The sequence below is a fragment of the Drosophila suzukii genome, chromosome X (genome assembly GCF_043229965.1).
Source record: "Drosophila suzukii chromosome X, CBGP_Dsuzu_IsoJpt1.0, whole genome shotgun sequence".
Classification (NCBI taxonomy): domain Eukaryota; kingdom Metazoa; phylum Arthropoda; class Insecta; order Diptera; family Drosophilidae; genus Drosophila; species Drosophila suzukii.
The window spans coordinates 11,184,558-11,197,974 of record NC_092084.1 but is presented as its reverse complement, the minus strand read 5'-3'; the positions used below and the strand labels follow the sequence as shown (position 1 = coordinate 11,197,974).

At 39.1% G+C, this 13,417-nt stretch overlaps 1 protein-coding gene across 5 annotated transcripts in view; it reads left to right on the top strand.

The window, feature by feature from the left end:
* The window catches only part of mamo (maternal gene required for meiosis), a 159,293-nt gene that overhangs the window by 42,488 nt on the left and 103,388 nt on the right, over positions 1-13,417 (top strand). The gene's annotated exons all lie outside the window — the stretch shown is intronic.

Sequence of the window (13,417 nt, the reverse complement as noted above, 5' to 3'; positions counted from 1 at the left end):
TCAAGAATCTTAAAGAAATAAAAAAAAATTGTGTGGTATTTATATATATATATTTAATACCTTTCGATCGATGAATATATCTGGCTGATCGGTCCAATTTTTCTCTTTAACCGCTTCATGCCTTAAAAGTAGTTGGTATTTGTGGTGGCTAAAACTAAAAATGGCTGCCAATGGGTTAAATGTGCCAGTAGCAGGCCCTCTCTTTCTCTCGCACTCTAGGGGCACTACTTCCATCCCGCATTTAAGCACACACACATATATATATACGCATAGGAGGGTTAGCAACCCTTACCGCCTTCTAGGGGTGTGCATGTGTGTGTATGAGTTCTCACCCTCAAAAAAAACGGAGGCATTTGTTCGACCATTAAATGCGTTCAGCCAAGAAATACTACAACGTAGGGGTAAAAAGGTGGAAAAATAGCTGAAGGAATAGGAACAGGAAGAATAGTGTGTGTTTCTCTAGTTTCGGTTTGAGTGTGTGTGCTTGTGTGTGTGTGTGGATGTCCTTAGTTGAAATCGAGCTACCCCTACCCATCGAAATAAATAGGGGAAGGTGAAGCAGCCGACACACATACCACGCCTCCTCTTTGACCTACACTGGCAGAAATCAAATTCTTAAACGAAAAATAGGAATATTTTATGTAGTTCTTAGGATAAACTATTGCTTATAAGGCCTAGTATTTTAGCACGGAAAAAAAGATATACCAAATTAGTAATATTTTATATAGCTCTTGGGATAAACTATTGCTTATAAGACCTAGTATTTTAACACGAAAAAAAGATATACCAAATTAGGCACTAAAAATACCACAAATACTGTACTATGAAAATACTATACAAAAGAAAAGATTCTAGCATTTTACTACTAAAAATACCACAAAATACTGTGCTATTAAAATACTATAAAAATTAAAGGATTTTGACTTTTTTTGAAAAATTCTTCTAATTAATTTTTATATTGCTAGGAAGATATTTCCTTTTTGTTATTATAAACTATACCCAAAATTATAGACATTTTTGCTGTGAACAGTTAAGATTAAATGGATAAAATAAAAATAAAAATAAAAATAAAAATCTAAAAAATTTGCAAAAAAGTATTTTTAAGCATTACTTGATTTTTAGATGATTTTGTGGGTATTGGCTGATATATTTCCTAACAGTGTACATTTTAGAGCCTTGTCTTTGGGCTTTGCGTGTTTCGATTGTTGTTACTATTGTTGCTACTGTTTTTGGGGGTTCTCCGTAGCGATTTTCCAGCAAATATTTGGACTATTCGTAGACATCCAATATGCATGGGCTTTTCTTGTTTTTGTATGTTTGTTTTTCCACCAGAGGAGCGAAAGAAAGAGAGGGCCATAGGCCGGAGGAAGTGCAGGGCGGCCATTGGAATGAAGTTATAGGACAGGTAAACATATATGCATATATAAATGCACTTGTGCCCACGTATATATATATATATATATTTGTATATATTTGTATATATCTGTATATATATCTCCCTTTTGGCCCAACGAATCGCTGGAGCGTGCAGTGTGCAAGGGAGATGGGTAGAGGGGTTTAGTGGGGAGTGAAAGGAGGGTCGTCATGTCTCGTGTGAAAATATGTTTTCTTTCATCTTTTTTTTTTCTGTTTTTTTTCCCCCATTTTTTTATACACAATTTGCATTTGCGCAAAAAGTGCAAAAGTTGACACACGCAAAACTCGGCAGCTTATTAGTATCAATGTATGTTTTTGTCTGCGTGTGTGGGGATGCACACTATGCACTCTATATGTATATATGCGTTAGTATATGTATTCGCCATTTTGCTGGCCAGTTTACCCATTTTTTTTTTTTTTTTGTGTTCATACTGGCCATTTATAATTTTATTTGTATTTTCCTTTGACCCTCCGAAACCCCCAATGCACTTAATGAAATTCTTTTTTAACGTATTTCCCCCCCCCGTTTCTTTCTCTCTATTTGCAGGTGAGTGGCGCTTTTTTATTTATTAATGGATTTTCCATTTACCCTCAAGAACGGTTTGACACAAGGATTGGCGGCCAAGGGAACAGCTTGACGTCATGGTGAAAAAAATAGTAAAAAAGTAATATCGCATAACCGAAGTTGCCTCGAAAAACTGTGATAAGTAAAAAGTGCATTAATTGGGGTAGGTAAGGCTGCAGGCTTCTGTGTAAATCAATTGGAAATAATTTGATGGCTAATGAAAATGGAATTGATCAAATGATTCCAGTTAATTGACATTCAGGCAGTGAAGTGCAATGCTCTTCTTTTTTTCTCTGTTACAAATGGCAAGTCGATAGTTGATTAAAAAGGGTTAAAGAGTACCATTTTATATAGTTTCTACAGCTGTCCTTGGGAATTTGAAAAACAATCTTAATGCAGTTTTAAGCAATGCACTGTTTACACACCGAAAATGTTTACTAATTATATCAGGCAGCGAAATTTGCTGCCTCATCTGGGGAACCCTTTTCCCATTTACCCCCCCATTTTTTCTGGCTCTCATCATTTTTTGTGTGGGCTGCGAAAAAGTTGCGAGTGTCAACAAACAAATCCAACAGAGGCAGAAGTGTGGAGATTTTTTTTCGTACTTCTCGCAATCGAAAGACTTGAAAAGTAAACAACAACAAAGTAGCAAAATAGTGGGGAAAAATCAACAAAAAATAACCATGGAGTATGACAATGTTGTGGGGAGATGATTATAATTTGATGCCAAATTAAATTATGCTCAAAAATATTGAAAAAGATACATATATTCAGTTGCAAAATTGGAACGTGACAGGAGTTTTACACATAGAAGAATATTTTATTGCTTTAAGCTTTACAAAAAATTTAAATTACATATTAGAAAACGTTTAAAGATGATCATAATTTTTTCGATTATTTTTCGATTATTTTTTCGATTGTTTTTCGATTGTTTTTTTTTTGTGAAATAGAGGTATTTTTCCGTGTGGCATTAAGTTTTATGGCTTACCTTTTAGCTCTTCTTCTGGACTGCAAGTGTTGCGCTTTTGGCATTTTCCGGCATGACGGAATGAGCCCAGCTGCATCCCACTATTTCTTCGCAGCACCTACACTTCGGATCCAAAAGCTACTTGGCAGCCTCCCACTGATCTTCGCTGCGCAACCCGTTCTTATCTGGAGCTGCTCTTTCTTCTCCAAAAATAATCCAAATATTTGAAAAGAAAAAAGTAGATCAGCTACCGCTGAAGATAGAGAATGGCCACCTCTTTAAACTAAACTAATAATATAATTTTTATATTATCCTAATCACCAAATTTCGATAGTGCATCCAGAACTTGTCTTCTCAAAAGTATGTCTTTCTTCTGACTGAAAATGTAGCTTCTGATGTGTCTGTTTTTGTTGTTGCACTAGCAATTCTTGTTGCTGTTGCAGTTGCAATCTTTTTTTTTTGTTATTGTTGCTGTTGCACTTTGGTTTTGGTTTTTTGCTGCACGCAGAGCACGCATTTCCAGCGTGAAATGCAATTTCTGCGCTAGAGGAATTTCAATTGTGTTGGTGTGGCCCGAAGGGAGATAAGTGCGGGAGGCGTTGTTCCCGGTCTCCAACTCGGACTTGGTTACACTGGGAAAAATAGTTCGAAGAAATGGGAGCATTCTATAAAGAAAGAAAGACCTTAATAACTAGATCACAAAGATTTGTTCTAAATATGTAGATTACAAAAAGAAGTATTTCAAATTTAGATTTGGTTGAGATCTTTATAGCCTTAGTTCCAAAGTATTGCTTTCTGCATTGATTTTTTCTTAAAATAGACCTATCTAATATTTCTAGTTTCCCAAATTTTCCCCCAGTGCATGCATGTGTATAATTTGGTTTACCTTTTGCCGTTGCAACTCCCGCAACTGCAGCTCAGAAACTCAGAAATAAATGGATGGATGATGGGCCAAGTCAGTCTTGGTCTTCAGTCTGCAGTCTGCAGTCTTCGGGCCGTAGTCTTCAGTCCTCGCTTTGGTTTTAGACCCGGTTCAGTTTTGGCGTTCGTCAGTTTGTCAGTCACTCAGTCATTCAGTCAGTCAAACGCACGACGCTCACGCAGAGCACGCAACTCGAATTGTCTTCGCTCGATTCTTCGGCCCCCGCTTCTCCAGTCTTCAGTCTTCTGCCTTCTCTTCTGCAGGCCCAGCTTCCACTTTTCTTCTCCCGTTTCTTGTTTCTGTGCACTTCTTTTAATGTTAGTTGAACTTGGAGGCCACAGCAAATTGCAGCTCTTCTACACAATTTCCAAGACGTCAAAATCTATTGTTGCTCTTGGAGATTTAGATTTGTGCGGGTGTTTACGCTGCAGCCCGTTCTTCCCGTTCTTCTGGCTGTTTCAAATCGCAAAAAAGGAGAATAAGGGGAACCAGAAGAGCAGCGATCTCTTTGATCTTGATAAGCAAATCAAAGTGGAGCATGAGAAGAATTGCTAGCGTAGAATTGCAGGGCGGAAGATATTTGTGTCAGGCTATGTATATCCCAGAATCTGCGAGTATCAGTGATATGTAACTGAATTTTTGAGCTTATTATATTTTTTAAAAATGGAAAGTAAAAATTCGTTGATTGTATATTAAAATGTTTATTTTTTGATAATATACATTTAAAACTTATCTTGATTATAAATTTACAAGATTGAAAACCATATAGTATCTAGTTATGGTATTTATTTAGCTAGAAACTATGTTATTGGTCTTTAGAGACTTGATAAAATTGATTGTATCAATAGAACCCCTCGATGCAACTCTGTTCCATATCTGAAATCCCTTAAACATACTCATCCCCACCGGTATTCCTGCAATTACCATTTTAAGTGGTGGATAACCTCGGGCAGCAGATGTCGATAAGGATGAATACAAACAGGCAACAAGGCAGTCAACACGAACCGAATCAAAGGACCAAAGAAACCCAAGAAAGTTGCCAAAAAAAAAATTGGAAATTTATTCATCTCCGAAAAAGTGAATATGTATAGAGGGGGGATATATAGTCGTACATACATACATTTATCGACACTTTTCGAGACGCGTGCCTGGAAATACAGAGCGGCAAAATTGGCTCCTTTTGGGCACGTTCCAGCTGGCCTCAGCTCTTAGTCCTGGCTTTGCCCAGCCCCTCACTTATGTTAATTATTCACCACGGCTAATTATGTGACCAGACCCTCTTTAGAGGGTTAAGGACCCGCTGGAAAAAAAAAAAAGGCCAAGGGGGTAAATCGAGTAATTTTCATGGCAATTTCTGCGTAATTCGCTCGCCCAGTCGTCGCATGTCTGGCGACAAATGCCGGGATCTATAAAATAAATAATAAAATAATGTGCGCACCCTCCAAGGAAAAGGGAGGGAGTGTCCTTCTGCACTGCTACTGTCGCTACTGTAACTATATAATTATCGTAATTATTTTAATTGCACCTCGAAGAAGGCAAAAAAAAAAAAACGAGGAGGAAAACGCAAGGCAAAGCGAAAAGTAAAATATGTAAACAAGGATCAAAAGCGACGGAATAGACACGAAGATAATGCATAATGAATTTTAATTGAAATAATGCAAAAGGTCAGTGGGTTCCTTTAGCAAAGGCCGGGGGAATCTTCTGGGAAATGAAGGTAGCGTGAATAAAGAAGTTTCCACAAGCAATAATTCTTTGGTAGTTTAAAATGTTAGTTACTTAACTACAGTCCCTAATAAAAAAAGGGGGAGTAATTTTAAAAGTTAAAGCAAATAGCATTTGATTATTCCATTTAAACCTTCTTGGAATTCCTTATAAGTGAGTAGCTTGTACCATATTCCTTGTATTATTTTGGCACATTAATCAAAGCATTCCCCAATATGCCAACTGGATTTGAGCATTGATACGCAACCCGATAATTTTGCATTGGCTTCCCGACAGATTCTCCTCGGCTGCCCCAGGTTCAATATCTTCTGGCTGCCCCACTCTGCTCCTTTGTGGTTGCGGTGCCCTGCAACTGGTCAAACCACAATAACTGCAGGTCCAAGACCTGCCCAAAAAAAAAAAAAAAAAGAAAAGAAAAAAGCAGGCAGCAGATAAAGGAAAAAGGCCATAAAAACTGCTGTTCCAACTGCTGTCCGTAGGTCCGGTTGTCCAGTTGTCCGCATGTCCGCTTGTCCGTATGTCCGCTTGTCCGTATGTCCGCTTGTCCGTTTGTCCGTCCGTGGAGTGTCCGTTGCTGCTGGCTACTCTTTTGGTGCTCTTTTTTGCCGGTGGTCCTGCCACTCGCGCCTCTTTTTGTTCTCGACTTCTCGACTCCTTTTTGGACCGCAATCAATGTGAAGTTGGCTCCGTTTTTTTTTTTTTGTTCCTTTATTATTTTTTCGCAGTTTTTTTTTTTTCTTACTTCTGGCCCATTGTTGCCTTTACCGGCCCCGTTGTTGTGTGTGGTCAGTTTTGGTTTGCCGCTGCTGTTTCGGGTCCCCGAGTTGATTACTTAATTCTATTGATGACGTTTTGACTGATTGCCTTATGAGCTTTCACTTTTTGTGCTGCAGACTGCGGACTCTGCGGCTCAGTTATTAACTGGTGCCGCTGTTATGAATTATTCATGCAACAACCACAAGGCGCACACTTTGTTGCCGCCTTGCTGAACTTTTTGCTTGGCTCGATGTCCGCTGCTCTGGGACTTCATCATCAGGCGATCCGATCCGATGCGATGCGATGCGATGCCATGCGATCCGATCGGATCCAAACGGACGGTCTTGGTCTTGGGTATCCGCTGGGTCTCTGCTCTCGTTAAACGTTTCAATTGACATTGCTGATTACACTGGCCAGCAGGTAGTTGGATGTTTGTTTAATTACAAGGACATAAAAGATTTTTGATTCAAAAAATAATCAAATATTCATTTGGTCACTCAGTTCAATGGTTGAAATCGTTATATGGTCACACTGTCAGCTGATTCACAAACCATGCATGAACATGTAGTATAATTAGAAATTCTTTCACCCAATTGACTTAACGGTTTTTACTGAGCCTAATTGTACATTTTCTTTTTTACTTAAAATGGAAAGCCATTTAACATATGGTCACAATTTTTTATCACCTGACATTTTTTGAGTGCATTTCTCTGTGGTTTTGCTGGGGAGTGTTTACCGCTAGATGACTTTATTAACGCCACTGGTGGCAACATCATCATCGTCATCTTGCAATCAAAGTCGCCGACAAAAGTTCCCCGCTCATGGATGTCCATCCATACAGTCGCGCTCATACGTATATGGCGGGCATGATTTAGTGTCAGGCACAGCGAATTCCTTCACACCTGCTAAAGTCTCGCTGTCATGTCAATAATGTCGAAAATGCAACAGCTCTCGCCCGCTCCATCTCTTTTCCACTTTGGAGAGTCTATATCTTTCACTCCCGGGCAGAGTGATACCTGATAATGATGTGACAAAACAGCGGTCGAGATTTTTTTTTCTTTGGCCCGCAGGCGAATTGAGGTGCATCTGGAAAGGAGTTGGGTACAAAAAAGAGAAGCCACCGCCCGAGGAGGAGTAGAAAACTAAAGTTACTGGATGGTGGGGGGGGTTACCACGGGGGTATACCACATACCCCCCTTGGCTGTCATTAACGTGATTTTGTTATTACGCGTGCGCAGCGACTAAAAAAAAGAGGAGGAGAAAAGAAAAAATACCAGGAGGTGTGGAGTGGTTTTGGATGCTGCTACTAGCAGATACTACTACTTCTACCTGTGTCCTACCTCTCCTTTTGAGATATCGCCTGCCAACGTTAAGCTAAAGTGACACTTTGACAGCGATGCGTGATAAACGACGAAAAATGGCCACGCGGCCTTTGTTGTGGGTTATTTTCGGGGGCTTTGGCTTATTTAAGGCCCCAGCAGGAGTCACTAATTTTTAATCGCTTTAGCATTTAGACTTTTTCGAGTTTTTCATAGGTTTTGGGTGACTTTTAAAGGTTAATACGATAGGCTTAACTCTATTCTTGTAGTATTTCAAAAAAATATATTTTTATATATTAGCAATAAAAGTCATTGGAAAACAGCATAATATATTAGAAGCTGATCCTAATCACTGAGATATAATAATTAAAATTAAAATTTCTTAATATATTTATATGTTATATTATTTCTATATTTTATAATCTATATTACAAGGACTTAGAAGGAGTCACTAGTTTCAAATCGCTTTAACATTTAAATATGTAATAGTTTTCCTTTAGTTTTGTTAAGTTTAAAAGCTTAAAACGTTGCATGAAATATGTTTAGTACGTGGTGTTTTTAAAAATTTATAGGTATTAAAATCATTAAAATATAAATTAATGGAAAGTCTGAGGAAATTTTAGGCACTAGCAGCGGAGGTATTAAGCTCGACTTTTACGTTTTAGTTGTATATTTTTAAAAAAATATATATATCTATTTATAAATTATATTTAGGGTCATTTTGATTACAACTAAGAGAACATACACCTATGTATCTTTTCATCTAAACGACGTATTCATGTGTTAAAGGTTTAATGTTAAGCGTGGTATACCTGATTTAATTTCGTGTATACCAGCCGCACCCGCGCTATCTTGGATTGTGCCCCATAAGATCCGTAAGATTCGCCAGATCCCCACCCCCATTAGGCCCCCCCCCCGCACGCCTCTGATTTTAACCCCTGTGCGCCTGACAATGCGTCCGCTGGAGTCGCATAAAAATGTTCGATGCCAGGCAAATAAAAAACTATAAAAACCTCCGGAGCACAAACATGCCGAGACAACTTGAGAGGTGGCTGGGGGTTTTTTTTCGAGGGGGGTTCCAATGGGGGGCTGTGGGCCTGTGGGGGGTTAAAGGGGGCCTGACACGAGCACCACACAGTGGTCGCGTTTTTAAAACTCTAAAACGCGTGGGCGCACAATAGAGTTGTTGCTGTTACTGTTTCGGTTTCTTTTTTTTTCTACTTTTTTTTTTTTATTGTGCGGCTGACTTGAGAGTTTGACTGCGCCGCTGGATTTTGACATTTTCTAACACGCGCCTGCCAAGCGGCATAAAAATTGACATATTATAATGTCATGGCGTCCCCGATTTGCGCCACTGCGTCCAACAAACATGCCAGCAAAGGCAGCCAAAACAAAACTGCAGGAAAATCTCTCAATCCGTCAACGGAGGCTGCGTGGGTGGGCGGCAATGGAAAATCCCCGCAAAGGGGGGCGTGGCAGCGGGAAACTGAGGAAAACTGAAGGCGCAGGCGAACACAACAAACAGCCAAGTTTTGTTCGAGTTTGGTTTGTTGTCGTTTTGTTTTGACACAGTTGTCGTTTAGCCGGGGTTACGTCCCCGGAAAAACCTATTTTCAATCAGTCCTTGAACGCAATCCCATTAACTATTTGCTTTTTATCGGTTACTAAGGATGGTATTGTATACCCTGGTAAAATTTAAGAGAAGAAATAACCTTTTATACTATTATAAAAATTTTTTGAAAATAAAAACTTATGTTTTTTAATTTTAGTTAAAAGAATTCAAGGTCTTATGACTATTTTTATTTTAAGATAATACCATATCATCTTATTTTTTTAACTTTAAGACAGTTGTTTTTACTTTTTATGAGTTAAGGAAATACATTTGACTTTTCGTATCGGCTGTCAATATTTCATTCCGATAATTTCTGTGACAAAACTGTCTCGCACAACTCTCAACCCACAAGTTTCTTGGGGCCCCAGCTCACGCACTTTTTTCCAGAAATTTGTATATTTTTTGTGCAATTTTTTTTTTTTTGTTAGCCTTGTTTATTTTTTTTGTAGTCGGGACACAAACCGCAATTGAGTCTCTCAGTTGAGTTCAGTTGTTGTCTTTATCAGATTGTTGCAATTTTCTGTTGTTCAATGTTTTGCTGTTGTTGTTACTGCTATTTTCGTTGTTGTTGCTCAGCCCGCACTCTCTATGGAAAGATCTTTATCAGGCTTTATAGGTACGCTTTGGTTTTACCCCCAACGAAAGCAACAAACATGGCAGAAAAACATGTAATGAAAATTATGACAAGCCAAAATCCGCAATAAGCGGAAAAGAGAGAGCGATAGATGCACTGAAATAAAACAAGGATAAAATTTCCACTTTAAATCGTATGTGCTGATATTCCGTTCTTGTGTGTGACCATGCACTCTACCAACAACTAGAAAAGAGTGACCGTTTCTTGGTGTTAAATCCTCTTTTAAAGTGTTTGAGTAGCACTATTTGCAAGTTAAATATAAGTTGATTAGCTCAAAGAAATATATTTCTTTCTGTGTACAGTTGGAGAAGAAAAATTGTAATACGAAAAAATTATAATTCAATGGAAAATTGCGCCCACACACGCCTCACCAGCAATTGTTGTTGGTTGTTTGGTTTTTGGCCTTATCGCGCAGCGGAAAGCGTTGTTGTTCAATGTTGTCAAAGTTGTTGCTCTGGTTGTTGTCACTGTGTGTGTGCTGAATTCTTTTCATTTTTGATTTCTCCTTCCTGCCGATGGTGATGGATTTGGAATTGCAATACGATGTTCGAACAGATCTTGATTTTTGTTTTGGGGTAGAACATCACGTAGTTTTTCTATAAGGAACAGAATACCATTATCTAAGCAAGCTAAAGATCATCTTAAAGCTTGATTTTCCCAGTGATCCGCGGCTTTGCAGTGACATAAAAGATCATTTAACGATCGATCTAGTTTAATTTGCCAGTTTCCCAGATGGCTTACCAATCACGACATAAAAATTGGATTTAGTACGCGTTTTTCCTTCCCCATCTCTTTTTCTTTCTTTTTCTCTTCGATCGTGAATCGACTAATGATCATTACAAATTACACTTGCCATTCGCTGGCGAACACGATTGCCGTTCTTTTGGCTTTCCTGGAAGCATAATTACCATGATTTCTAACCGTCTTTTAATTGAATTAAATACGAACAAGCGATCGCTGCATAATAATAAATTGCCGTCGATTGGCGATCGTTAGCAGTCGGCAAAAGCGAAAGTTGCGTTCGCCAGCCAAATTGGCCAAGATCGAATCGTAGAGCTGCTTCCTCTTTCCTCGATATACCAGCTATATCGATATACCGGCATATGCTGTCTATCTCCATCTCTCTCTCTCTCTCTATCTCTCTTCATTTCTAAGTGATCTCTGTCGCCGGTAGTCGGCTGTCGGTCGTCCTGCTCAGTTCAGTTGTTGCTGTAAATTAAGATCGTGCGATTAGCGCTGACAGCGAGCTAGCGATCGGGCAATCGGTCGGGTAATCGGCAAAATCGGGCTATCGATCGCCGGTGTTTTGGGAGAGGAGAGCTTTCTACATTTTTAATGAGCATTTCAGCTCCACCATCCATCGTGGGCCAGCGGCATCTCTCTCTCCATCCCATCCAAGCCAATCCATCTCCATCCCGGTTGATCGGAGTTCATCCATCCAATCCATGGATTCGGTAAACCACAATACCTGTCCCGACTTTGTCGTGTGGGTGGCCTCGTCTGCTGTCTCTGTTATCGGGGTATTATGAAACTCCCCGATAGAAATGGAAAGGCTGAGCTTCGCTTTTCCCAGAAAGTTCAAGTCCTGGCGGTGATTATTTTTTATGCTCAACGATTGTAGGGTATTACTGATACGTAGGAATGTATGCTTTGAGACTTGGGATCTATTACGATAATAAAGGAATTGTATATTTCACTTATTTATTTCTTAAGCATAGATACAGTTGTTTTAAATGTGTTTTTCTTTATTATTAAAATATATACAATATTTTTTATAACCTTGTCAGCCTTTTTTTTTATTTAGCGTATTGCCAATTTGGTTTTGCCAGCATCTTCTTGGGCAGCCCGAGGTTGTTGTTTCTGTTGTTACCGCTGTTGTTCGATGTTGTTGTTTTAGTTGTTGGCTTTGTGCGGGTGCGGATACCTTGGCCAGGGCGCCTTGTTGTTGTTGTTATTTTGTTTTTCGCTGTGTTTTTTTTTTCGACCGATCGTTGTCGTCGTTCCAAGTTCCAAGTTCCCAGTTCCAGGTCCCCAATCCTCCAACCTCCATCCCCAAAACCCCAACATCTCCGGACTCCTTTGGGCCTGTCCGTGAGTGTATGTTGGTCCGTTGTTAATTTGCGTTTTGTTGCATTTGTTGTTGCATCGGTTGTTGTTGGCTGGCTGGCAAATTGTTACACGCGTTGCCTGCTTTGATGTCTTTATGGGTTTTGAATTTAGTGTTGGCCTGCCCCGCACAATCGTGACTGCCAGTCGTTGGGCGGGGGAGTTACGGGGTTGCCACGAGGGAGAGTTCACTGTACACAGCGAAAAACGAGATCCTTCTAGATCCTAACTTACGAGATCCGAAGAATATTTCCCTTTTTTCCATATTTTTTTAAGGCAAATATATACTTACTTGAAAATAAAATAAAATAATATGTTGGGGAACCCTTATTCAACAACAAATATATGTTATTTTAATTTTGAACGTTGAAATTGGATTTTTCTTTAAGAAAAAAACAACATTACCAAGAAGCCTTATTAAAATCTCTTTCAGAATATTTTATAACCATTAATTTTTTACCAAGTTAAGGTGAAGTTAAGGGAAATTTTCCTCCGTGTAGCTTTGCCTATCCACCTCACCCACCAACTACCCCTCAGAAGACATAATCAAATGTGGACAAAATTATTGAGCAATTTAGTTTTACTTTATGGAGCAATTGCTTTGGTTCAGGGGAACTTACAGGAGGCTGGGGCTGAGGTTTTTGGGATCTGGGATCCGAAATTTTGCCGTTGGTGTTGATGCCCCGAAAAGTCTGCGGCATCACCATCATCATCATCGCGGTCTAGATGATCATCCTGGGCCGCGTTTACTTTATGTTTATGCGGTAAATGGCATTAATGGATTTATAGATTCACGTTCCAGAGGTGCCTCCATTTTATCCCCCCCCTCCACGATTCCATGGGTTCAGCTTGTTTGCGCTTAGTTTTGATTAGGATTTATGGCGATTTATGGCAGGCCTGTGGGTGAAAGGAGAGGCTGCGGGTTGGTTTTTTTTTAAGGCGCACTTTCTGCATTGGCAGGCCCACTAAAACGGCATCAATCATGATGGAAGGCGCACTAAATGTTGGTAATTATGTTGGGGCAAATAAAAACAGCAAAAAGGTGATTTCAATGGGGGCATTAATCATACCAAAAAAAAATTAATAATAAAACCACTTAAACTATACAAGATTTGGTTTGAAAATCATCAGATCCCTTTTCAAATTTGTATTCGTTACAAAATAATCTAAAATTTGTATATCCTAAGAAATACCTGAATCCCTTAATCTTTTACCGATCAATCAATCAATCATTCACCTCAGCCAACTCCATTTAGTGTCAATCATAATATTTTCATTCAATAGGTAAATAATATCCTCTTCTTCTCTATGCCTTAATTAAATTCAAGCATCCTTAATATAATAACAGGCCTTTTTATACCAGCAAGTCAATCAATCAATTGAGTCTCGAATTTCATA